This window comes from Girardinichthys multiradiatus, chromosome 9 (assembly GCF_021462225.1).
Source record: "Girardinichthys multiradiatus isolate DD_20200921_A chromosome 9, DD_fGirMul_XY1, whole genome shotgun sequence".
Taxonomy (NCBI): Eukaryota; Metazoa; Chordata; class Actinopteri; order Cyprinodontiformes; family Goodeidae; genus Girardinichthys; species Girardinichthys multiradiatus.
Window position 1 is genome coordinate 23,044,348 of NC_061802.1, and position 12,799 is coordinate 23,057,146.

Genomic DNA, 12,799 nt, shown 5'->3' on the forward strand with positions numbered 1-12,799 from the left:
TAGGTTTTGGTACTATTCTTGTAAAGCTTCATTATTAATTTCAGGTTTTTCCAGTGACCTCATCTTGGTCTCATTTCAGATCCAGGTGTTGGAGTCATCCATTTTGGTCACACAGTTGAACATGCGCAGCTCAACAGACAACGCAGCTCTGACGTCATCCGGGATTGTAAAACCCGCAGAAAATAAAGTTTCGTTGCCATTTCCAGTGTGTCTCACGGGACAATGCAACGGAGGCGCATATCTGGAGAGACAAAAGCTCGCAGGCAAACTTTTGCTCCACAAGGCCATTCCTGTAAGAGCTTGAAAGCTAGAAATCTGTCTGATACAAGAAGGTCAGAAGATTCATATACCGATCGAAGACCACGCTGACACCCGGCACAGGTGAAAAACCCACAGAGGTTTTATTTCCAAGGAGATGAGTTTCCTCCTTGTTGATTCAGTCGACTAACGGTTCTTCATATTTTCCCCTCCTGGATGGATGAGAAGTTTATCTTTTTTTTTTTCTTGAGTTGATCACAGACGCATGATCCCCCCCCCCTCGTTTTTCTTCAGACCAGACCCATCCCCCACTGGTGGAGAGAAGAAATCAACGTCAAAGTAATTTCATTATTTTTATATTAAATTGGATAGGTACATTTAGAAGTCTGAGCAGGATGAGGCATAGTGAAGGTGATTTAGAATCACCAGTAGTTAAGGTATTAACTTGTTGCATGCAATACTGATTGAAGTGTTTTATGCTGAGCTGTGTTTTGATTTGCTGCGCAAGCACTGCTGAATCGTGTGTGTTAATGTTTTGTCTGGCTGATCCCATATCATCCAGGAGTTAGAAGTTGGACTTTTAAAAGTTTTTCATTCAAAGCAACTGCAATCTGGGCCTTGCCTGACCACTCCTTTGTTCCAGTGTTATTACTGGAGTTTTTCCACTGAGTTCCCGCCTCAGAGTTTTATGACTCTTTGTTCGAGATTTGGGGCAATCAGCTGCTAGAGGCTAAAGGGGCGTGGCCCCACCGTTTTAACAGCTGATCACTGCAATCTTGACATCAGCACCAGGAGGACTTCTTTTTCCATTTAACCCAAATTACACATTGTGTCCATAAAACTGCTGGTTTGATCTTCATAGACACTCAATGCGCATATATTTTTCTTTTATTATTATTGTAAGGTAGTCAATTTTATTCCCTTTGTGTAGAATAGTGCTTGATAGTTAGGTGAAGGTTTTTGGACCAGAATAATGGTATATCAGAATTATTTGGCTTCAAAAATCTTCAGATATATAATTAAGAGAAGCGTTTGTGTTTATTCGTGCAAGAGTGATTTATCTGTCAAAGTTCCCCCACATTGTAAATGTTACTAGGTCATCAGAAAAAACTGTTCAAACGGCTGCTACAAAAAATAAATAAATATATGAGGGGTCCACCCAGTCCAAACAACCCAGATCAGTCAACCAGATCCACCTCAGGACGAAACAGTACCAACTCCCCAATGAACTCCACTGTCAATCCCATGAACCTCCCACCCCCATGAAGCCCAACATGAGCCACTCCCAGCTAGGACACAGATATAAAACATATGCCCCAAACACAAATACCATATATCCCATCCTCACAGCGGCATACCCCTACAAGAGAGCTCCATCCACCAAATAGCCCATAGGGACACATCGACATATTGCGATCACCGCACACAGCCCCATGTTCCAAGTCCTGCCACCATATACCACCCCCACAACATACAGCATGCTGTGATGGCAAGGCAATGGCCCTGCGCAATGTCACCCCAGCCACCATATGCCAGTACAACAGAACAGACACCACCAAGCACCGGACCCCTATGACCCCACACCAAGACGGTATCAACTCATCTGCCTAGCAGTCCTGGCAGGCATGCCCAATGGCCCCCAACACGTCCCCTCAAACACACAACATCACTGCCACTGCAACGATAGCCCAGGGAAAACCACCAACCATCTCAGCTCAATTGTCACCACCAAATGTCAACAATCCTACATCCAACAAAACATCATTCATCAACCCCTATGGCCTCTATGAATTTACTAGAATACTAGAATGTACAGGAGTGGCAGCCTCTCACAAACACACAACAGCTGCAGTTACTTCGAGGACTATGCGTGACATTACCTCAGGCACCGCATGCAAGCGCAACAGAGCTTACACCATTGCACACTGTACCCAGGGGATGTTTCTTGGCTGTTTTCTCCTTAAGAAAACAGCAAAGTTCCAGTGTTGTGATGCCCAGTAAAAAGCCTTCCTGCAACTCAAAACTGGGCTTACCATTGCACCTGTCCTGACTTATCCACCCACTACTGGCAACTATATTCTGGACACTGATGCTTCCAAGTACAGTTTTGGTGCAGTGTTGTCACAGGTCCAATGGGAGGAGGAGAGAGTTATCTTATATGCAAGTAATCACCTCACTCCTACACAGCAGATATACTGTGTGACCCAAAGGGAGTTGCTGGCAATTGTAAAATACACAGGACAGTTCTGCCACTTTCTCCTGGTCAGAAAGTTTTTCTTTCAGACAGACCATGACAGTCCAGTTTTGCTGTTTCGTCTCAAACAACCTGAAGGCCAAATAGCTTGCTGGCTGGAAGAGCTACGTCAGTACAATGTTGACATTGAATACCGCTGAATGCTGACACACTGTCAAGACAAACTACAGAGAGGCCAATAAACTGTTACTGCTATCAAGCAGGCAATGATGTGATAGAGCTCCTTTAGTAAGGATGTCCCCACTGTCAGAGACTGCGCAGGCAGTGGGCCAGATTTGATGAAGATGTTGATGACATATTACTGTGCAAGAAGTTGGAAACAGCACAGGAGAGCAGCAGCAAGCAAAAGCTGAGGTTTACAGGTTTGGATGTAAACTCTGAGCAGCCACCAGCCTTCAACATCACAGGAAGAGGATACTGTAATATCCATTCCGCATAGCAAGAAGGAGGCAGGGAGTCTTCTAACTAAAGATCAAGTTGTGATTGAAAGTGAGAAAATACTGGCTCTGTTTACTACATGTAGAACTGCTTCAAGGGATCCTATATTATTGTTGGCAGAATTTGGAGTTTAAAACTAACCTTGCTCTCTCTGGTTCCTGCTTCATTGCAAATGGATGTCATGCAGACCTGCCATTATCTACCACAGTCAGGGCATTTAGGTGAAGCAAACACCCTCCAACATCTCAGATAGAGCTACCATTGGTACAGCATGGGAAGAGATCTTCGCAAGGACATTATACAGTGCCCTCAGTGCAGAGGTCTGAAATCAAGCAACTCCACAAAGAGAACTAACCTTCAAAGTTACTAAGCAGAAGAACCTATGGATTGGTTGCACCTTGACACACTAGGCCATTTCCAACCTTAAGCTATGGGAACAAGTACATTCTAGTAATCAAGAATTAGTTTAATAGATGGGTTGAGCAATTTCCAGTCCCAGACCAAGGAGTAGAAATGCCAAAACTTTAGTCAATAACTTCCTTGCTCGTTTTGGAGCCCCATTAGAGCTCCATACAGACCAAGGCCCATTGGTAAGGCCTATGTATTATGAAGGCCCAGTGCTATATGAGATCTTGACACAAGGTGACAAAAACGTCATGCACCATGATCAGTTAAAACTTTGAAACAAGTGATGTCCTATAAGCATGAATCGTACGACAAAGACAGCCGGTCATTCCACAGTGCCAAAGACATCACTCGAACATATGACCACTACCCCTCAATTAGCACCAAAAGAGCCTGGGAGTGACAGTGAATGGAAAGCTTTGGTAAGGTCTCCCAGACAACAAAGGCAAAGAGGCAATCACCAGGATGCAGATCACAGAAGGTTGGGGACCCAACATCAGCAACAAGAACTATCTGAAGAAGACAAACAAGGACCACACATGCAAAGGTCTCTTAGGGGGTGAGAAATAAGAGGCTGCTGTCTATTATCAAAGTGATTGGACTGAATGATTATTCTCCACCAAGAGATAAGTTATGTTTAAGTTTTTAGAAGGGTGTTACAAGTTAAAGAGACAAATGTTGGGTCCAGTATCCAATACTGGATACTTGGCAATAAAGCTTTTCTGATTCTGATTCTGATTTAAGTTTTCACTAATTGTGTTGTGAATGTGTGTTTGGATGACTAATTTAGCCATGCCTAGGGGGCTTGATGTTTTTATTTTTAATAGGTAGGGTTGTGCAGTACTTGTATTATTGTGTTTTTATGCCTCGCATTATTTTGACAATAAGAGTTGCAATGTGCTACTGTGATTTTACCTTGTTAATAGAACTTGGCAGGCAGTAATTGTGTATTCAAGAAAAATGTTCTTAGTTCATGTTGATGCTCACTGACTCTGGTGTCGATGTGTAAAGCTGTACTGCTTTGTGGCTTTCTTCATTAAAGGACAATTAACGATACACCCCCGTACTTAATGATTTTTCATCCTGCATGTAGACATCTAATATCCATCCATGGTCCTCTCTAGCAATATCCATGAGGCTTTGTAATGTTCCTTTAGCATTTTAGCAAGATAATTTAGAGATTTAAAATTATATTGGCATAGGAAAAATAACAGAGATGGGACTTGTCTCAACTTTGGAGGTATTAACTTTGGTACAGGTTTGAAATCTGATTCTGTAGTCTTCAAAACATATTGTTTCATAGTTGGCCTAAATGTCACACATTTAAATGTAGATGCATTATTCAGACTAAAAATCAAATAAAAATGTTTCGTGAGATTACCTCCAAATCCTTTATTAATTAGCAAGGCAGCCATGAGAAGAGCATAGATAATGCACAATACAGAAAATTATTAAATAAGCATTGCACAGATATTAAACGTTATCAGTATACATTCTGTACATGTTTATTTGAGCTACAGGAGATTATTATGCAAGAAACGCCAAGCTTTTTCTTGAATTGACTTCAGAGCGGATTGTTTTCAGAAGCATCTCCAAGTTTTACTTCATTCCATGCTTAATTCAGGAATAATATATGTTAATGTATGGTAATCTGTGTCACTGATATGCTAATACATAACCTCTCTCAGATTCCAACATAGTCAATGGTGGCAGTTCCAGACTGATTGACAAAAGGTCTCAGGAAGGGTGTGTACAAATTACTTTGTATATGGGGTAACCCTGAACATGATGAATTACCTAGAAAATGTGCAACATTTGTACAATATATAAAATATAACCATATCTAGTCTGTTCCAATTTAACTAATGTGTCTGTATGACGTTTTAAAAATAATTTTTATAAAATGCATAATATCCTGAGTTAATTTATTTGATTGTTTCAATAAATATAGCTCATATGTCTGGGAGATGGAAAGACATGAGGATTGCTTTAGACCTATGTGAGAAAAGAAGAAATAAATTAAAAAGGAGTAAATACAAATATTATATTTGAAATTCTTGCTGCCATCTCCTTAGTATTTTATTTATTTCTGCTGAAGTATTCAGGAAGGTCCAGGCAATGTGATCCCTCTGTTAACAGCAGGTGGCACCAACTCATCATGATGAAAAAGTGTAAGCCTTAGCTCAGCCTTATTTTAAATCCAGCTCCTTGTCAATGAAAATAAAAGAAAATATATATGATCATTCAAATCCATAGGATTAAATCATTTGACAGATTTCACCCCTTTTTATGTTTATAAAATCTTCTACTTACTTAGTAGAACAATCTAAAACAAAATACTGATGTGGTCTTTTGGCATACAGATTTAAAGAAGCTGAGCTTACATTGTTATGATGTGATTTATTGATGTTTTTTTGGAACTATTTGTGAGGGTTTGGTAGTTGATCGTTGAGATGTTCACAAGAGGGACTGCAAGAGTGTTTAGAGCAATCTTAAAATACAAACAGTGGAAAACATGTTGCTGCATTTACCAAAAGAAATGTCAGAAATGGAGTGAAGCTTTGTGTTAGCTGGAGATAGCTCTCTATGAACCCTGACCCAAAGCTTTCTTTGCTGCTATCAAAAGCTGTACTTTAAGAGGCCTGAATGTCTTGATTGTATCTTGTCGACATTCTTCGACTGTGATGGTATTTTTCAAGTTGGGATAAAAGAGAAAAATCTACAGCACATTTCTCCAGTACACCTATTTGTTGCCTCTTTGCCTTAGAGTTCATGGTCAAGTTAGCTTGTCAATGCAAGGACATCTGTATTCTTGAAAAAGATGACTTTGGAGTTAGTCATTTTCACACCTACACTCCAGTGAATATTTCATGACTCTATTTCATGATGTTTGTCTTGGTTTTTTTTTGAAAATCAAGCTATAGCAAAACAGTCATCAAAAATGCATATTTGCTCAACAGGCTCATCAAAATTGATCAGATCTGTTTAAAGAAAATACACCTAATAATACAAGAAAAATAGCTGTTCAACATTTTGTTTCCATAATTAAAGTTATGAGGACAATATCAAGACATTAGTAATTGACAAACTACAAGATACACTTTATTCAACTCTTGATTTTAAAGGATCAGATGAACCAGAATCACAAGGCTGTTAAAAACCAGGGGAATACTAGTGTTTAAAGAATCATAATTGCATTTTGCTCTTATTTGCCATATTTACTGGGAAACCAATGAAATGGTTGAAAACTAAAAGTCACCGTATGAGGATTGCATAGCAAATAATACAAAAAACTACTTATAGCAGTCAGTCACCAAAAAGATGTGTAGTCTTTATGTTCATAAAAATAACAGGTTTCTTGTTTTTTGAAACTTGATATTGTTTATTGAGGTGTGTTTTGAGAAATGTTTTTGGTCTCTTTACATATTTACTTAAAGTAGCTATTTGTTTGAAAATCTTAAAGGATAAAATAGAAATGTATTTTTTTTAAAAACTCTCTTTTCAGCCATTTAATGGGTACTGAACTTCATAAAATGCCTGTGTATCACATTCAGGCTTATTCTCCACAATTAACCCCTAATCATTTGTAAGTATAACTTGGTAATGAGGAAGAAAATGACAGATGATAGAAATTATAAATTAATGCAGGAAATTCAAGATTTGACTTCAGAGGAATAATCTTTTTTTTACTACATCAAAGCATTACATTTGGGTGTGGGTTAAACAAGAATAAAGGTTTGCTTCTTATATTAAGTTTTTTATTTGCAGGCTTTTTGGCACACTTGGACCTAATTCATTCAATCAGTCATTCATTTTTAGCACCCGCTGCAGGCCTGCTTCCTGTCTCCAGTGGTCAGAGCACACAGGCTGGCTGATTTAATTGATTTGTTAAATATTTTAATCCGAGGTGTCAGTTGTAGTAAATGCTGAACATTTTCCCCATATTTTAAACAGTAGCTAACGTTTTCCAGAATATCAGTGTGGGAAGTAACTATCAAAAAATGTGGGTTTAACATGACTAAATGTTACCAGGGTTATTATTGTGGTGAGTAAAAATCTGCATTAAATCACAGCTAAATAAAATGCCCTCCACATTTATTGGCACCACTAATGCATAAAAAAGCTCAAAATCTATTTAAATGTTTTTTTGGCTGAATCTCAGACAGCAGTTGTGTGATGGTGAACTTTGGAGATGTGTTTTAAAACTTCCTGACCACCCTCCTGACTGTGGCAAATTAAACTTGGGTCCTTATTCAGCCTTGTTTCTCACAGTTCTAGTTGTTTTAAATTTTTTAATAATTGCTCTCCCCATAAAAGTGAGCACATTAAGGTGAGCAGCTGCTTTCTGACTTATAAAGATCTGCACACAAATATACCTTAATTTAACAGCATGTTCTCTTGTCCTCACCATTTCAAAGAGTTGCTAAGAGTAATTAGCCTCTTTGTCATATCATGTTTTATGATTTATAAAATCATGGATTCCAAGGTAAAGGTAAGGTGTTTTTTTTTTTTATTGCTTATGTTTCTTTCATTTTATAGGGATTTGTAGGGGTGCCAATCATTACTTTTTCGGTGCAACATTATATTATTGCAATAAAAGACACATCGGTACTTAGAAAATGCATTTGTGTTTTTTGAGGTTCGTTTATACATTTTTGTAATTTCTCTTTATAAACTTTTCATTTTTTTTAAGGTTGTGGATGGGACTTATTAAACTACAGTATTAATGATCAGGAAAGCCCCACTTACAGATGTGCTCATAAACACATTGGTCATTTGCTTAGTTGATGTTGTAGGAGATAATGACATGTTGAAAATAAATGACCCCACTCATAATCACGTCTAATTTGCCATTGCAGACAGTCTTGTGAGAGACATTAATCATGTCTGAATGCAGTTGTAGATGTTTGTTTGCGCCACCTCAGGATAGGTTAGCAAGTGCAGACAGCTTTGATTTGCACCTACTGTAACACACTGACTGCTAATTGCTAATTGTATAATGATCTGAGGAGCAGAGACTTAGTGAGTCCATTCCATTATTGTCCGTTTCACATTAGGTTCTTTGAAATGATTCCAGTTAATCCATTGCACTCGTATTGAAGAGTTTATCTGCTGTAATCTGTAAAATACAGTCCATACTGTGCTGAATAAAGTCGTTGCACATAGGTCAGGACCACACAGTAGCAAACCTCTCGTAGTACTGTTTTCAACTGCACTATTTTAAAGTCTTAATTGAATTTAAATGATTGTTTGGTTAGTGGGCCATAAAGTCCCTCAACAAAATCTCTAATGGAGCCATAACATCAAGTAAAGACTTTAAAACAGTCAAGAAAACATAACAACAAATCTCTGAGCAGCTCAACTGTAAATACTAATTGTTATTGTAGGTGAAAATTCTTCCACAAAGCAATTCAACTCGGAATCTAGATCCTAAGCAAATATATGTAATGTGATTTTACAGCTTAACAGTCTTCCAGCAATTCCAAAATGGTCACCCTGCGGATAGACTGAAGATTGTACTGCAACAGGGCCACTAATGATTGTTTCACAATGTGAAAATACTGCTCAACAACCAGCACTGATCATATTATCTGAGCTTTTCAACTGGCAGTGCAAACAACTGCCACGTATTAAAGCTTTAAAAAAAAACAGTTTTCACTTTAAATCCTTGCCTCTTTTTGTGACTTGGCTGCCACAAAATAATCGCATAATCTTGGTCAGACCAGTGTTTGCAGTATTGTTGCAAAACTAAAACTGGTGCATAAGTTTTTTTATTGACTCTTAACACATCACAGATTCCTTACAAAAAAAAAAAAAAAAAGAGAAAAAAACAATACCTTACACCTGCAAATATGTCTGAAATATGTAGCCACTGTTGCATTGAAGCATTGGCTGTTCATCTGCTCTGGAGCAGGTAATTCCTTGACAAGCAGATGAGCTCCAACTCATTATGACACTGGCTGCAACCTGCTGCTCTCCTCTGCCATAGTGCTGTACAGAGCAAAAAGGCGTGACGTGACAAGAACGACAATTTGTTGAAGGTGGGTCTTTGATTCCAGTATTCAGCATATCAGGCATGCTGAATATGCTGAATATTTCTGTATCCTCCTGTTGGTAAAAATCCTTCAGGTTAGATTGTGTCTTGTAGTGTTTTTGGTGAATTACATGCAAAACATATGGTAAATGATAACAAACAAGCCTACAAGCCTATTGCCACCTCCATGAGGTATTCTTGAGACTTTCACATGTTTTAGCATCAAGCTGCATGAACACAGCATCATTTTGCCTTTAATTGAATTTTTGTTTTTTTGTTTTGATCAATAATACCAAATGTCAAGATTTTTCTAATTGAACTTTTTTTGCTCTATATTTTTAAAATTCTAGTACATAATCTTAAACGTTTTATTACTTAAGTTTTTATTAATTTGCATAGAATTTATGCATTTGTCTGATAAAAAACAGCAACTAAAAATAAAGATGAGATCTGCAAGAAAATGTCACATTTGCTCAACTGCTTAACTAACTACACAGAAAAAAAGGGAAAGGTCAGAGGTGTAAATATGCATAAATGATACAGGTTCATATTCAATAATTTAGAATATTTGTTCCTATGAGGCTTGTTTGTCATATTTAAAGTACATTTTAAAAATAACAACCTTTAAGCAGGCCCACATTATGTGTTTTAACATATTTTCTATTGGTCTGATGTAAAATTGTAATCTTATGTGCTTTTTTTCCACTAGCTGTAAGCAGAAAATCATCATAATTAACAGAAATAATGGCTTGAAAACATCAGTCTGTGTGTAATTACCATACTGTATTTCACTTACTGAATTGAGTTACTGAAATACATTAACTCTTACTGAACAGGACTCTATTCATTTTAATGTCATTGTAAAATGTGCTTTCACTGCTGAAATATTCTGATTTGATTCAATATGTGTTGTCTGATATAATGATAAAAACAAATTGATATTGGTGAACATTTACACAGTGTGCATTTTGCATGCTAAACATAAAATTTATGTTGAATTCAAAGAAACCTGGGAGAACTAAGCCAAAGCAACACCATGTTGTGCCAGACCTGTTTATATTCCAAGTTAAATATAAATAAATATATATAAAAAAGCAAAACAGCCAGTCTTCATCACTTATATGATTGTCTTGCCCCTCACTCCTCCCCTCACAAAAGAAATAGACTTTAGCTCCTGTGGCTGTGAGCCAAGACAGATGACAAAAGCAGCAATGAGCAGCTTTAGTTTATAATGCGCCTCATTTAATTGTCGGTAGTTTCTTAGATCTTTCTTGTATTCTATTCTATGCATTTTGGTTTAGATATCTATGTTGGTTTTAGTTCTTAGCTTTTGGTAATTTAGATCCTGTGTTTCCAGTTAGTTTCCCCTCTCCGCAGGATCTTTATTTATCCTGCTCAGATTCTTATTATACTCACCTGGTTTCCATGTCACAATAACATCTCCACACTATTTAAGCTTCCTGGTTTTTTTTTAATCCACTGTTGGATACTACTGTTACTCTTGTCCAGTTGATTTTGCTCATGTCTCTGTAGGTTTTCCATTATTAAAGCCATCATTTCACACTCCATCCTGCTTTTGCCCATGTACTGTTGCCATTTGGGTCCTCATCAATAAACCACAAACATGATACAGACGAAATGCCGTACCAAATTTTTTAAATTTGAATGCTTTTTTTAATAGTTTCCAGGCGCAGACCATTTTCAGAAGAATCTGCATTTTTGTTTGTTCTAAGTCATTCCTATGAAACCTTTAGGTACAATAAGCCCATGAACTCAAGTAACAGGCCAGTCTTCAACTGACAACTTGGGAAGAAACCTTTTTTAGCAATTGAATCTTTGAGCATTTTATTCTATAGCAACATCTATTTGATATTGCTATATCTAAAAGAGCAATGAGCTATAAACTTACAGAACAGAATTATCTAAAGGAAGACGCATCTGTCATGTCCTGTGGATTTTTCCTAACGACATGATGTTCAGATACTCTTAATCTTTTGTAGACAAAAAGGGGAAACGTATTTTTTGGTAATTAATTTGCTCTCTTTTCCCGTATTTCACATTTAATTTTCAAGTGTAGCTTAGATATTTGGGGACTTTGAACTGATGATGCTGCTTCTGAAATGATAATCTCAAAGTGAACAGCATCCTTATTTGGGGGGATTTTTACAATGTTTTTCAGGGGATATTCCATGCAGACAAGAACAAGAGTATTTTTCCCTTGAACTATTTTATTTTTTAACAGCAAAAAAAAAAAAAAAAGCCATTAAGATGTGTTCTTAATTTTATGGTTGTAGGATTATATAAAAATGTGGAGTAAGTGCTTCTGCCTCTTTAGCTTTTAGTACCTGGTGGGAATTCAGTTTTACCGTGTGGTTTTGACAGTGCAATAACAGTTTAAAGGAAAAAACAAAACTAAAAGAAACCTCATGCCATTTGCTGATTGCTATAACTTGACAGTAATAAGGAGGTTAAAAGTCATTATACTTTGTGATAGTAAAAACATTTTAGTTTGTGAATGAGAGCAGATATTTTGGAAATTCAGCAATACAGTTGATGTCAGCAAAGACAACAGGAGACAATAAAACTGGTGTTTGAAAATGACACAATAAATATGCTAATTTGCAAAACACTTCATGATCTACATATATATTTTTAACGTTATTTCAGAAAAGATAGAATGAATGCACAAGAACTAGATCACTTTGGAGCTGTGGACTAGATTCCTAATGTTTAGATGGTGAACTATGAACATGAAGAAATTCATTTTAACATGGATGAAGTGAACTTGGAACTAATTATTTCTAAGAATTCAGAACTAAAGAAATAAGTTGAAAAACAGTCTCAAGCAAAATTTTGAAAAAGCTCCAAAAGGTTTGGAGGTTTTCAAGTCCCCTGTAGAGCATTATAAATATGCCCAGCTCTGTAGTATAAAGAAGAGAGGTGTGGAAAACACAAGCGCAGCTCTAAAATTCATCTTTATACTCAAAACAATATATATGTTGAGACTTTGTGGTGGTTGAATGAGCTGGTTAAGTTGTCATCAAATACCCAACAAATTATCTTTTTTACTAATTCAATATTGCTCGGAAGCAAAGGACACTGACTTTCAGTTGCTTTGCCACAGCAAAGATACAAGTTATCATAAACCCTCCTATTCAATCTTGTTCATGACTTAGAACGATTTGTAAAACAAGATCCTTTTCCAGATATTACATGTAGTAATAAACACAACATATCTATTGATTTCTTTTGAGTTTCATAGTTCATACTCATCACATTTTTTAGTGTACAGATCAGAGGTTCAGATAAGGATCCTGCACAAACTCAAGGTGTTCTCTTGTTTATTTACCAGATTCACTTCTAGCATTTAAATGATTAGTACCTTAACTGATTTAGATGCAGAAGAACAA